Source organism: Phoenix dactylifera, chromosome 15, assembly GCF_009389715.1.
Source record: "Phoenix dactylifera cultivar Barhee BC4 chromosome 15, palm_55x_up_171113_PBpolish2nd_filt_p, whole genome shotgun sequence".
NCBI lineage: Eukaryota > Viridiplantae > Streptophyta > Magnoliopsida > Arecales > Arecaceae > Phoenix > Phoenix dactylifera.
The window spans coordinates 9,678,434-9,694,560 of record NC_052406.1 but is presented as its reverse complement, the minus strand read 5'-3'; positions in this window follow the sequence as shown (position 1 = coordinate 9,694,560).

The window sequence follows — 16,127 nt, the reverse complement described above, 5'->3', positions numbered from 1 at the left end:
GTATATCAAGCATCTACTATACCTTATCCATTTGAAAGCCTTTAGTCATGACTATGAATATGACCAACTCTGTGGTCTCATAGATTATGCAAAGACAAAAGCAAAAAAAGATGAAATTTTCTTTTAAGAAGCGAATTTAGATTCTAGTTGACCAATATTGATGACTTTTAGATCTGTCCTAATTTTTTGAACTCTGAGGATTTTGTTCAAGAGGAAAAAAAATGATACAATGCAATGAAGTTACTAAGCTTTGTATCGAACTAATATAAATCTAAAATCCTATACAAATCCATAACAATTATGCTAACTTACATAAATTTAGTTTATATAGTGGTGAATCTACATTTTGAGATGTTGAATGGATGCAAGAGACCCTATGTGCAGTGTGGATTCGAGAAATAGAGGGTATGAAAGTGTATTGATAAGCATGGACCTATTGAACGTCCCACAGTGGGTGGTCTGGATTTTAAAAATATGAAGATTGATCAATAGCAAGGTTTATAAATGTGTGAAGTTCTCATATTCACACTCTCAATTGGCCCCAAGTATTATCTTTATTACCCATACACCATGGAGTAGAGGAATATGAACCTAACTTCCTAGTAATATCAGAAATTTTGAGTTTTCATCAGAAACTTGATTGGTTATTGACTTGGCAAACTTTCAATAGTTTGGAGTGGATTTGCGTTCTTGATGATGGATGTACTTCATTGACAAGAAGCAATATAAAAACTGAGTCTTGCTAAGATCTATTGTAAAGTGCTCACTAGGACACACTAGGACACGGGGGTTTTGGATCTTTAACTATGCTCCCGATCCACCATTCTTGCAGCTGTTGAAGTTGCTAGGTGTGGTGACCTAAAATGTTTCCATGTATCCCCTATACTCGCTGAAGGGCCATTATGGCAGGTCTTCTATTCACTAGGATATCACGTCTAAGATTTGCAATTGATATTAGAAGGTTTATAGGTGTGGTATTTAGGAGAAAGAAATATTGATGATAGTTCTAATTGATATGAAATCATTACCATATACAGTGAAACGTCATGAAATGTTTCTGGGATAGACTTGGTTATCATTATCTAAGTGGCAAAACAAATTTTAAGATGGGACTGCCATACGCAGAAGGGGAGTATAATTTTCTAAATCAATTTGAAGAGGAGCACTTTGAATACCATTTAGCAACTTTGGCATGATTGATTTCATGCTAGATCATGAGAGCATGTCTTTGTGAGCTTGACCAACAACAACCGGAGATGGTTGATTTTTCAAGTTTGGTGTTATTGCTAACCGGCAAAAACTGAGTACATTTGCAGATTGATGGAATAGTCAAGTAATCATTGACTATTTTTAGGTAACTTCGTACTTGTTTTTATTGCAATTATTTATGACCTGGACTAAGTACAATGCGATGATTCATGAGAGCCATCTTCTAGTAATGAATGCAATATGTTAATATGCAAAAGCTATGTGATCTTTAGAAGAAAGTGTAGGAACTGTTTAAATTGTGGTTTCAAAAATTAAAATTGGAAAGCTTTGGCGTGTTCCGTGCTCGTTATCCACTTTGGAGAAATTGCTGAAATGATAACTGGAGCTTGAGATCATATATAATTTTCAGCAATTTGTTGGAGTCAGAGCAGTGATTGTTATGAACTAGATTTTTATTTTGAACATTGGTAGTTTTCCTATTATGTATTAAATAATGTGCTGCATGGTGTCGGATTTATAGATTTCATGTACCATGTATGGAAATTGCTTAATGAATATTTGGGAGATCTTGTGTCTTAGAAAAACAAAGTAGGGGTGATGTTTTTGGGGGAAAAACTGTTATCAGAGTATGAACCAATGATGACTCTGAACATTTGAAAGTGTTGGTCCTTTTGCTCATCTGATTATGGCCTTTGTATCTCTGTCACATCCATGGCTGGTTTAACATTTAGATGATAGTTATGTCAGAATACGGACACAACAGTGAATTAAAATAATGGAACAAAGTTGATGTTTGGTTAATGATGACAGGGGTTTCCATGGCATGTCTCTACGAGTATCTCTACTAAAGTTGACAACATACGGTACTTTTCGCAGATACACCTACTTGTGACCATACGCATCACCGCAATTAGCCGGGAGTTGGCAAGCAGAATTGAGTAACCTGTGTCTTTGCTGATGTGTTTGTGCTTAGTTCAAGTCTGTAACCTTTTGTCTTGGCTGCTGTTTAGCATGGCAGATCAGTAATGGCTGTGTAGCGATGGATGTTCTTACCAGCCATTTGGGAGTTCATGCATAATGGCAGATCAGTAACAGTATATCAGCTGCTTATTCTGGCCCTCTGCATGCAGTGAATTTTTCCTTCTGACTTTGATCTGCAGCATCTGACTGTGGAACGCATTTAAAAAACTATACCTTTCCAGTTGAAGTAATAAATTTTCCTCATAGTTAGGCATGATACGTAGAACCTGATTCCCTCAATAATCAGGAATGTGTGTCGGTTTTTTTTTGGCTGAAAGAAAGGGGAAGAGGGGAGGAAGGCACGTGCCCTCTCACGCGTAGCAGTCTCCATCCTGTTAGGAGAATATTCGATGCGGGCAGAAATGACCGTGTATTGAGTATTCCGGCCGGTTTTACTCATACCTTTTCTACTCGTGGGCTCGACTCGGATATTCTTCTGGGCTCTGGTACGAATTTTTTTGTGTGAGTATGTCACATCTGGCACCACGGAGGTTACCAGCGGACCAGTAGCCCTTTTAAATCTCGTGTTCGAGCAGGAAGTATCCGATCTTCATAATTTAATCGATGCTCGTGCATTTGGAATTATGAACTACTTGATTGGAAGTATGGCTGTGTATGGTGTTTCGGTCGATGAATTATATTACATTCTCAATCCTTATTGAGTGTGTTCTGCTTCAGCAATAGGTTTAGCCCATATGGTGTTCCTTTTTGATGCTGCAGCCAAGGTTCAAGGACCCTAGAGACCTTCTAGAGCTTGTCAAGCAATGGCAATCGTCATATGCCAGAATTAGACTCCCAAGTGACGGCTCCCTGATGTCTTGACTTGGACTCCTACCCACCAGTTCATTATGGCATTCAGGTCGGGTATCGGTTTGCCGGTTCACGTGACGACCTGGCATATCAACATCAAGTGGGGGGGCAGCAAATCAACGGCACAGAAAAAGTACAACTTAGCATGTCAGCCAGAGATGAAAAGATGTTACGATAAGGATCACAGCCACAGTCCCTCTCAGCATCTCCGTTTGATTCCTCTTTATGAACACATGAGAGAGAGAGAGAGAGAGGAAAAAAAAAAAAACCCTGCAATCCCCAAGTGAAAAGCAAAGGCTGATATGCTTGGTTGTTTTGTTTTAAATTTCGAATTAAAATATACGCTGGTCAAAATAAGGGTGCAAATGGGCGTGGTGGAGGCCAAGGAAAATCCAAAGTTTTCAGTAAGAGATTTGTATGTGCTTAGGTGCATGCATGCATGTTGGCACATGCAGTCATGCATGTGCATGCTCGAGCAGAAGGCTGGTAGGCCAAAGATAAACCCCAGGTTTTATGAAATAATTAGAAAGCTAGAGATTGGAAGATTCACTCCATGTACGGATGTAATCTGAGAGACCAAGATCCAAAGGATTTTACTATTGGGTGGGTAAAATCTTTGGTCGGACATACCCTGAAACTTTAGGCCAAATCAATCATTAGGCATCCAAAGGCATCATTTCGATTGTTCGCAAACATATATCTCATGTACGCTGATCTTAGTTAGGCATTGAAACATCACTTACATGAGGAACGATCTATAGCAGCACCACTTCAACCCTCAAGGTAGGTTACCATTTACCGAGTCACCACATCACCTCCATCTAGAGTTGAAATTCGATCGAATACAGATTAGGTACTAACAATATGTATATCTATATTTATTTTATTTGATAAATATAGATACAAATACGGATGTTAGTCGGATGTGAAAATTCATATTCATATTTATTTTAAATAGATACAGATATAAATCGAAGACAAAACTATAGATATAGATTGGATAATTAAACTTTATGACCACAATCAAAGACATTACTAAGTGGATGATAAATCAAGTTAATAGGATGTTAATATGGTTATTTATTTTTCTAAAAGTTTACGAGTACTATATAAAATTAAATATTGTTACAAATGGAATCGGATATTCGGATATGAATTGAATAGTTGTTTATCCATATCCATATTTATTATTTTTTATGGATATAGATACGAATATGGATATTAGTCTGGTCCTCAAATTTCTATTTATATCTAAATAGATTTGGATACAAAAACGAATCCATATTAGCCAATCCACTTTTATCTCTACCTCCATCATTTTACATGACTTAGAAGCTAACAAGAGATTAGCAAGCTAACATGGATGCCAACGAATCCATTGTTTCGGCTTGTGCATTTAATAGGGAGGCATGACATGGTCTGTTTTTGAATTCTTTGTCCTCTCGCAAGGGCCTTTGCCATAAAGCACTAAAGTGAAGCCCATTTGCCATGAGCTTTATGCAGCCCGAGCAAAGGGAGCCTAAACTACTTAGGGCCTGTTTAGGAATTCCAATATTATTGGAGTGGACTTCCTCCTAGATTCGTAGATTGGGTAGTATCTATATCAACCTAATACCCTTCTAACTCAAATCATGTGGAAGGGGAAAAAGATTTCTAGCTTAACATGTTTATAGATCGAAATTTAAGCTAAGACTTGAATAGATTGTGGCTGGATAGGCTCCCAAGCCATTGCTACAGGAATACCCAAAAGGCTTCTAGGATGCTTGGGTATATGATATTTGGAAAAGTGGTTTTTGTGTGTTTGCTTGACCATGGAAAGAGTAATACATTTCAGAATGTCTTATGTTTGATTAAGCATTTACTTTGCTGAAAAGGTTATATGAAATACCTATTATGCCTTTAATAAAGGAAAAGATCTTACCTCATTTTATCTAAAGACTTAAGGGTACTTTTGAAAAAAAAAATTTATCCTAATTTTCAGCAGGTAGAAAAGTGACTTCTCATGGGTTTTCTTTCTCATAAATGGCATGTTTGGATGATTGGGCAGCAAATTCTATAGGATTTGTGGGTTAAACCAATACAACCAACAAAATCATAAAATCAATTGGACTAGGTCTATATTCATAAATACCCAAAAGTGGTTTTTGAGTGTTCCTATAAATGATATTATCTCTTTCAGGCTTAAGTGCATAAATAGTAAACAGATAGTTGGGATTCCTATTTAAGTAGTCTTGGAGGGTTGATAATTTAGATGGATGGATGGATAGATATTATTTCATACTTGTCAACCTATAAAAATGATATTAGGTTCTTACTATCTCTTTGAAACTCCTTAATCATTTGCATAATTACTAACAGAGCACGAGTTATTTTTTGTTTCTTTTTTTCTCCCACCATAAATGGCACTTGGTGTGAGGACGAGCAAATCGTTTTCAGATTTTTGGAATATAGAAACTACTAGAATCCTTCAGGATGCTGAGCCCAGGTTGCCCCACATTTATTCTCATCAAGGAATCTTTGGGCCATTTGTGGTTTGCATGATCCTTGACCATTTCCTGCAGAGAGTTCTTGTTAGATCACACTAAATCATTTTTCAACATGACTCCTGATTTTGAAACTACCAAGCACTATCGCAACTTGGATCGATTTCTTCTTCGCCAACATTTTTCAAGACTTTTTGCTTAACCAGTATTGAGATTTGAATCTTAAAACCTGGCATGATTTAGATGATGGCTTCTTATTCTAATATTTGCATTTTATAAGTTTCCAAATATGGATAGCTATGCTTAAAGAGAACAACTAAATAGAGAAAAGAGAAGTAGTGAATATAACAGAACTATCCTCTTAGACGTTGCATGTGGAGTTAGAGGACTAAAACAAGATATGTTACCATGATTTTCCCTAAAACAAGATATGTTACCATGATTTTCCCAATGCCATTTCTTATTCCATTCTTGCCTTTTATAATTTTATTCCAGCAACTGGGGCCTTCAGCAAAGACAATGTCAGTATATTTAGGTCCAGATACATCCTACTTCCTTTTAATTCCTTATCGAACATCTAATACAATTATTCATAGGTGTAAGCTGATCACGTGTCAGGTGGCTCGAACAGCCTAGCCCGAAATTTAGTAAACTTGGGCACTAAAAGTAGACCTATATGTTACTTATATTAACTAATTATATATTATAATGAAATAATAAAAATATATTTTGTAGTTAGTAAACTAATTAATAGTGGAGGGAAAAGAGGAAATCAAGCCTAGTGGGCCAAGGGCAAAACTTTAAGCCAAACGGTCGGGCTGGGTCGGGCCAAGGCATAGGCATCGGGTCTAACTTACTAGCTGTATTATGATTATTATTTTCTTGGAAGAGATTTACTTAGGACTATCAATAATATCCACCATCATAGCAAATGGCTTCCCCCAAGCATTTGTCTTCATCCTGCATGGAGGACATATCCACGTTAAATCCGGCTTTGATCTGAAAGCGGATTGTTTGTACCATGGATCTATGAGTTGGGATTCTGGCAGAGCATGAAGGTGGCATGTGATATTTGATGCATGCCAAGTGGAATATTATACAGCAGAGCTGTAGAGTGCAATCCAGCACAAAAGTTAGGATTAAGCACCTAATTTTGCACCATTCTGAGCATCTTATGCGTTCTCTGCTAATGATAATTGGCTCAAGCTTGCTGGTTTCATTGGCTTAATCCGTTGGATGCCATATGCTATCAAGGTGGACATGTCTTCAATAGTGCACCATGCGTTGTATCAGCTACCGAATGCCTGGGACCGAAGCATCGATTTCAACTTGCAATTGTTGTCTCTACCTAATAGCCGTTTAGGTACTGTTGTGCTCCGCCATATAGGATGCTACCCAATTAGTTGCATTGTTGACCATTCCATGAGCGTGTGTAACCGTACAAGTAATGCACCTAGCAATAAAAAGTCTCTAAATATTAGCTAATAAGTGGAGATAGCAGTTCTGACGCTCCATCCCTGTGCGAATCTATGATACCATAATCTTAAAGTCCCCTTCAAGAATTAGACCATCCACTCGTAAAATCGAGATGGCACAGACAAGTTCCTCCCATGCAATTCTTAGCTCATCATAGGGAACCATCGTATCAAACAGTGGGGACCCTTCAGTCACCACCAAAGATAATCTGCAGTCACGAATGACAAAACCTGGTCCACCATGATGATCTTTCTTTTTCACGCTATCGTCGAAGTTGGTCTTGAAGAAGCTGGAGGGTGAAGGTTCCTAGGAGAAGTAAACCTTTTCTAAATGGCGGATCGGCGCAACCATTGGGTTACAGCCTAGCTCGTGCAGATCCATCTTTCCTAAGACAGACACAGAACGCACAACCAGACATGCATCCATGCGGACATTCGTGGAGAGATAAAGCATGATCTGTTCAAGGTTAAATTTATAATAGTTAGTCCAACATGACATATTGAGGATGATGGGATGTTTAAATTCACAATCATCCTTGGCTTCACATATCCAAAAATGTACCAGCAAGTGGTGGCCCTCGGGATGTCAGTCTTTGATGCATGATTGATTATTGTACTGATCTATGTGAATTTTATGATCCAATCTCCAGAACAGTGCTAAGATATTGTACTGACATCTACATCTCTTTTCTTGCCATGTATTATTGCTTCCAGGAGCCCACCTAAAAGGCTTTCCATGACAAGTCACCATAGAAACCAACCCAAACCAAACCGTATGATGCTAATATATCCTACAGGAAGAAAAAGAAGTACTCATCTTTCATGCTTTCTGGATGGACGTTATCAGTGATCGGATCCATGACCATGTCCAAATGGCCCAAGGACAAGGCTCGAATCAGATACACCCACCAATTGCAAGCCTAGGGCGGCCGGAAACCCTAACCCAAGATCGAAACCTAGTGTCTTGTTTGCACATGATTTCTTGAGTATAATCTTATTTAGAACTAGCTAGATGGATACATGCGACAATCAGGCGGGGCAATCAAACGGCCATGATGATCTGCCATGGTGGCCCATGATACGGACAGTCGTGATCGATCAAGAGAGAGACCACAAGCGTCCATGCGTAAAAGTTAGAGGAAGCGGCCTCCGCAGAAGAGTCCAAGAGCTAAGGTTTCCAATGCTGGAAGATATCCAATGGGCCCAACTAGGTGAAGGCCGAACCTAGATGAGGGACCATGCAAATAGGCCGAAAAGAATAGGGTCCGGTGGGAAGTTTCCAACTAATTACTTACGGTCGACAACCTATGCAAATGGCTACGAGGTAACGAGAATCCCTTGAACTTGAGATGCCAATTTGGGTGCCTATCAAAGATGTCAAGGAATATGATTGGCACGAGTTTAACGCACATATTTTCATTGGGAAATCGACATGTTTATTGACGGTCCTAAGGAACTTGTTTAGTTGTTTGTGCCTTCCTGGGCTTGGGCCGCACCGACTTGGGAGCAGGTGAAGCCGAGACACAACGGCTATGCATGCACCTTCCGACAAGGGACCCGGTTTCGGCTGCGGGCCCTCTTCCTTTGACTGCCCTTTGTAGCCTTCTGCTGCCCCTTTTCTGTTTGTTTTAATTCCAAGGACAAAGTTTTAGGGATCTGGAGCTAATCCTTGGGGCAGGACTAATTTTTTTTCTTTTTGTCTTCTTTTTCTTTCTTGCAGGGTCATAAAGCCAACAATAATATTCTTACGTACAAATTTATCTCAAATAAAATATAATAAAGAATCCACATCCACCATCTATTAAATAAATAAATGCTAGTTCAGTGCATCCCATAATCTCAAAATTCATAAATCCATCATAATTTATCTCTATCATAATTTATTATTTAAAAATAATAATTATTACAAAATAAAATATTTTATAATATAGTATAACAAAGTAAGTCATAAAGCCAATCATGTATGCACAAATCATTAATATTTTATAAACATAGTTCCAAGTATATATTGTAATTAAAATCATAAATTATTTTTCCATGTAGCCGTATTATATTTCAAACTATTACTCACATGTATTCGTGCTAAGATCACTTTATATCCATGATAGGGCTTTATTCATAATCAACAAAGTAGCATGTTTTCTAGTTTGTCTGCCAACTTTATACCCACTAGCAAGGTCGTCATTGTACGGAACTAGTTTCGAGTGTCAATTTACACCAATTCTAGAGGCCATATATAGCTATCTAAAAGCCTTTAATATATATATATATTTTTCTTAAAACATTCTTATAAGTAGGTAAAAAAAACCTAAATAGCATGATAAATTTTATATTTTATAAATAAATTATTTTTATTAAAACATTCATAGAACCACTTTTCATAACAAAGCATAAATTTCATAATACATATGTTGACCTTTTGTTTTAAAAAAATATGATATCATTATTGACAAACCATATGCATGGAAAAACATATTATACTTTTAATATTAATAAAAAGTGTAAGGCCTACTTACCTTTTTCACTTTGAACCCTTATAATTCAATTATACAAATCGGATAAATCTATTCAAAGCCTAATTAATTCATATTCATTAATCTAAATGGTATAAGAATTTCAAGAGAGAAAAAAGAGACTAGTTGGCTGGGTGACGATGTTCAGCAGTTCCATTGGGTTAGATTTAAGCGATTTGATCGATAAATCATGAAGTAGGGACTCGATTCGAAGCCAAAATTGTTTAACATGGATCATCAATAATGGGTTTCAGAGATACTCAACAAGGATTAGGATTAGAGGTCAACATATTGGCCATATATCGAACAATTCAACATCTCTTTTTCTAGAGTCAACTTTGGTCTATAGTAAAAGGGAGATGGGACCCTTCACTATGGTTCCTAGATCTAGTAGAGAGAGAAAGAGAGAAGAAAAGAGAAATAAGAGAGAGAAAGATAGATGCTTTGTCTTTCTTAGAAGAGGAAGGGGAGGCCGGAGTTGCCAGGGGCCATGCTAGAGGTCAAGATCAGTGGCCGAAGGTGGTGAACAACTAGCAGCAGTGATCGACCGATGAGAAAATAGGGGGCAAAGGACCAAAAAATATGCGAGCAGAGGTTTTAACTCATTTTTGGTTGTTCACCATTGATCAGCAGCTATGGCTCTACCATGGAAAAACATAAGGAGGTTAAGGAGTTCGACCAAGGGTCTAGTGTCAAGAGACTAGTGTTGGTGGCTAGAAAAAGGAAAAGAAAGGCCAAAAAAACAAGAGAAGCAAACCGGGCTATCTCTTTGATCGATTTTTAGCGAATTTCTCATTCGACGACCGGAGGGGAAACCAAAGAGAAGGGACATTGGGGTTTACCTTGGCCCGGGCGGGCTCTATGGTCCTAATTTTCGATAGGTATAGTGCTAGGAAATGGCAAACTCAAAGGGGAAAAAGAGGGAGAAAGAAGGAGTACGAGGGACACTGCTCGGTGGTGGACGGTCACGAAGGAGAAGGGAGGTTTATTTATAGAGGAGCCCTAGGGCTTTAGTAGCCCTAGATCTCCAACTCTTAACCCAAGTCGTCAGAGGAGAAGAAGGGAAGGAAGATTCCTAATGGAAGTCTTCAACCCATCATGTGTGAGGCATATCCAGCTTCAGCTGGGCTAAGCTAAACTCTGATTGGGCTGGTCAGGCAGACCGGGTTCCATTGATGTAGAAGAAATGATGGTGATCATGTCACTTTTGCTCCAAAACAATATTTTAAATATTTTTAGTTACAAGTTTATCTTTTCAAATAATTTCTATTTTTATTTTATTCCTTATTTTTAAAAGATAGTCTTAGTTAAGTTTTATATCCTTAAGCCAAGTTGCATTGTTCTATCAAGGGTTTCAATATTTCAAGATATTTTATGATTTAGGAGGATCACTGAACTTGATGCGGAATACTTCGGCCACTATGAGTATTTAGAAGGATCACCAAACTCGATGTGGGTCACTTTGGTCACTACGAGTATCCAAGAGAATCACAAACTTGATGTAGAATATTTTGGCTACTACGAGTATTCAGAAGGATCACCAGACTCGATGTAGAATACTTTCACCACTACGAGCAGAGCTAGACAGGGTTTAGAAGCGAGATTTGTCACATCAAGAAGTCGAGTCGTAGGCCAAACTTTAAGAGGCCATAATTTGGTGATACATGCCCGATTAAGATGATTTTTTTTTTGAAATTGGGTATCTTTTTGAGATCTACAATTTTGGGCCAACCTCAAGGTTGAATCGGACTGAAATTCTATCGTTTAGATTCTAAAATAAGCAGAGTTGATGTATAAATCGTGATCTACCTCCTCGAGATTTTTAGCTTTTTTCTACTAGAAATCTCTATTTTAGAAAAAAGAGTCCTACTGGAATTAGGAAGAGGAATCTCAGCCAAATTGTATTAGGACGAATCTTACATTATAAATAGAGGCTATGTAGCTCATTTTGGTGAATCATCAATAAAAAAAGAGACTTAAAGCCCTACTTTTTGAAATTTCTTCATCTTTTTCTATTTTTTTTTGAGAGATTTGAGTTGAGCGGGTTGAATAAAATTTTTCTTCTCCCTAATCGAATCATTTTTATGCTAGCAACACAAGATACACCTAAAAAAAACTGGTACACATCCTATCAAAGAAAAAAAAGAATAAAAAAATAAAATAGTATTACTAATCTAGTGGGACCTTAGTAATTATGCATTTCAAGAGGATTTTTTTTTTTTTTTAAGTTGGTCCTAATCCGAAACATGCATGCTAGCGGATGACCATTAAGCTCTTTATCTGAAAAGCTAGTTGGAATGTGATATTTGAATTTCTTGATTTTGTATAAGTACTAAAGATTTATCGAGTACATGGTCGATATGGAATTAAATACATGCTCTCACGGGTCCTCACATACTTTCTCCATTTCAGTCCCATCGTCCTTCCCAAACTAAGAATTCAAATTTATTCAAATCTAATCACAAACACTATAATCAACTTTGGTCAATCCAAATAGGTCCACATTGCAAAATTTTCTAATCTGCATAAACCATAGACCATATTTGCTTTGATACCATCTGTAATAACCGAAAATCTCATCTAAAAAAGCTAGTTGAAAGGTGTTATTTTGGTTCTTTAATTATAATCCTGCATAAATATCCAAAATTTATCTATTATATAATCAATGTAGAACTAAATATATGCATGAATGGTCCTAATATAATTAGTACAATTTTTTTATATAGGTTTCGTTTAGAACTCCAAAATTTTGCTTTTAGTGGGTGGGTGGGTGAAAGATAAGATGAAAAGTAGAGATTTTAAAATTATATATATAAAAAACATATACGCTTTCCTTTATCCCAAGGCAAGGTGAAGAAAAAGTCAAAATAGCACCAAGGGAATGTTTGGACCAATATTAGGGACTCATTTGATTTGCGAAAAAAAGGTTTTATTGAAATATTTTTTTATGAAAAGCTAATTTCTAAAAATATGATGCCTAAAAAAATAATTTTGGCATGTTTGGTTAACCATGAAAAGGTGGTACATTTCAAGAGTGGCTTATGTTTGGTTGAGCATTAATTATATTCTTAATAAAGGAAAAGATCTTATCTATAGATTTTGATTGCTTAACGATAGTTTTAGAAAAAAAATAATTTTATTTCAATTGGTGGAAAAGTAGCTTTTTCATATTTTTCATTAAATTTTTTTCCATAAACTATAAAATTTTTATTTTTATGAAAATGAAACTTTTTTATCTCTCTTTTTTAAAAATTTTAACTGATCAAAAGGTATTTTTTTATTTTTCTATTGACCATGCTTTTTTTCCCCCCGCAGACCAACAATTCCTAGGTGGAGTTGTATGGGATGATCATGAGTATGGGTCTATACTCCGACCATTTCTCTTTTGCTTATCCCCCACTCTTTTTGAGCAGCCTTTATCTGTGCTCTGCCCTTGTGCTTTATTAGTCTTACCTCCCTTATTTTATAAGGGCCAGCTAAAAAGAAGTATCTGAGGTAAATGACCGGCCTTAATAAAATGCTCAGAAAATGGGACCAATGCCAGAAGAAATTTAGCCATTGGTCGCAGATGTTTTAGAAATTTAACTAGGTTCTTCCCATATGTTTATCTAGGTTTATAAGCAATTAATTCTGACCCGATACTCTTTCTAGAGGAATGAGTATTTGTCTTGCAAATAACATAATACCTGAATAGACCCGACTCGACCCTTCTGGGTCTACCAAAATCAAATTCAAGTTCAAGATATTGAAACTGTGTAGAGAATCATAATTTAGGTCAGTTGGTTGACACTTTTTTTTTTTTTTTTCCCTCCAAAGAGACCAGTTCCAATGCTGAAACCTAAATGATGGCAATCCTACTGTTTCTCTTTGAAGAAAGGAAAAAAAAAACAAAAAGGAGAAACTCAGTACAAACGCGACCCGTTAAGTAAACGAGCTGCATTTGAGCAAATTATAAACCCATCAACAAATCTTGTCAGCTGAGGACGTATACCCATAGGCCATAACATTTTGTTACATTTTTCATTGCGTGCAGAATAAAAGCAAAAGAGAGAGAGGAAAAAAAAAAAAGGTAAATATCACCTCAAACGAGTATATTGCCTTGAATTTTGTCATTGTCATCCACAGGCTCCGGTTGGTACTGAGGCCATCCTGGCACCACTAATGGGGTCCACGCCTACTGGGAAAAAATAAACCTCGTTTTTCTCATCGGAAAAAAAAAGAGTGGAAATCCTTACTCTAGGAACATGACTGGCGACAGACTTCCAGTCTTTCAGCATATGATGCAAAGCTTTTTTGGGGAGCTTGTGCTAACCGGATCGTGGTTACTCATAAATGCATGGATTTGGAGACAGGCCCAGTGGGCGAATGGCCTTTTCTTTTCTTTTCTTTTCTTTTCTTTTCTTTTTTTTTGTGTTGTGTATGTGTGTGTGTTGATGTTGTTGTTCTTGAGAATAGCTACGTGTTGCACTGTTCGTATCTATTGTGAGGTGAATGGCGCTGCAGATTGGACTTTCTACATGGCTGATTTTATATCTATTCCTTCTTCATTTTATTATATTTTATTTTTCAATATTTTAGAATGTATTCATACACAAATGGTGTAATCTTTTTGTTCTATTAAAAAAATATTATTATAAGAAATAAATGCATTCTCCTCTCTTAATATACCTTCTACCAAGGCAGAGCTAGGATTCAACAAAATAATAATTTGTGGTTTTTAATTTATTTTCAAATAAAATATTAAAAAAATAAAAAAATAATCATAATATACCCATCAAATTGATTGTTCCCATAACAAGTGCACAAATCACAAATAAAGTGTTGGCACAATATATAATTTTGGGTCGCTTTAACTTTTTCTTTTTCTTTTTTCCGATCGAACTCAACTTCTTGGTGTTAAAGCATCAACACCACAAAGAGTAAGTGCCATATCACTGATTGAGAATTAACACATGAGGTTCTAAGTAGATCAATCTTCAAATCCTATAAAGAAACGTTGGAGAAACACGAAGATCCCTAACATGGGAAGAGATCAATCAAGATGGTTTGCACGGGTGGGGGTGGAGCCATGTCTTGCCGGTCCTTCATGCTTCCTATCCCTTCTTTTTGTTATTTCCCTCTCTATCTTCTTCTCCAGGATACCCAATTGATGTGGTTAATTCCATTGGATTTGAATCACCAGGTTTCATATAAGTTTCGTATCTTTAAAAGATAAGGTAACGTCCGTTAGTTTTCTAGCAAATTATTAGTATTCTAATAAGTAGTGAATTTAGAGGAGTACAGGAGATGGAGTTTGCTCGGGTACGTATAGGCATAGAGATCCCGTAATTACACAATCTCAGAAAAATCATCCAAATAAACAACGAATAAACGTTTACATGGAGCAGCTCTCAATGTTACTACCTAACGTATAGACTTGCAGGGCTTCGCCAATGTCTTCTACGCATGTATGTGCTTGTATAGATATTAGTAGAAAAATCATGATGCAATGGTCCTCCATGCTCCATGAGGAAGTGAGGTTCACTTGCTGTTCTTTTTGAAGCCAGAGGCAGCTACCTAATAACCCGTGTCTCCCACCTTTCCTATTTGCTTTCCTTTTATCTTTTCTTTTGGGCCCCTCCTTGCCTCTCCTGGGAGGGGCAATAGGAGAATGCTGTTGAAGGGTGGTGTACGTACGTGTCTCTGTGTCAAGAGAGGCACAGGTAAGATGCTACCAAGCATCTGCAGGCTAGTGTGCATCTGTGTCTCAAGGGGATGGGCTTGTGACCGCATGCATGTGCATGCATGCGTGCGTACATGCATGCATGTGTTGCACATATGGCTTTCTCGAAGAAAAAGGGTAGTGCATGTACAAATGAATTCCCTGTTATTTTGCTTTACATATACTGGACTTTCAGAACTCCCCTTCCTCACTGATCCCTGAAACATCAAGGAGAAAGCTTGGTGTAATCCAAAGCATGGGAGTAGTTTAAATACCGCTTAATTTCGAAGACGAGATATATGGAACTTATCAAGGAAAGATTCTCAGATATGAACAATACTTTTAATCGCCAGTCTATATAAACATTAGCATCAGAGATATCCAAGACTTTCAATTACAGGGGTAGCTTCTCTTTTATGGCTTGATTAGCGAGCTGATCTATTAGACTTCTATTTACGTGCACTGTGGGAGATGTTGGCCAATGTTCAAATGGGACCTTGATTGCGGGTCATTCAACATGGCTTGGGGGACTCGGGTCAGCAGATCAATTGAGTCTTGATTTCGTACGTGCCAATTCAGGTGCTGCGTCTTATCCGAATGGATACAGATAGCATGCTTTTGTTCCATATAAGTCGAGCTCGTCAAGCCCACGCTACTTGGCTTGAGCTACAAATGCTACTTACCAAAAAGAAAAATCACACACTACCACCCACTCAATGATAGGACGCAATGGATTTTTCCCCTTGTTTGATCGTCTGATGTACCATTCCTTACGGTGCATGATTTTAATAGCTCAGAAATGACGTAGAAGCAAGACTGCAGAGAGATGGACACGAAGATAGTGCATCTAAAAAGAAAAAAATGATCGTCTCCCTGCGCACCTCTCTTCTGTACTCCATTAGACCTTCAACTTTCA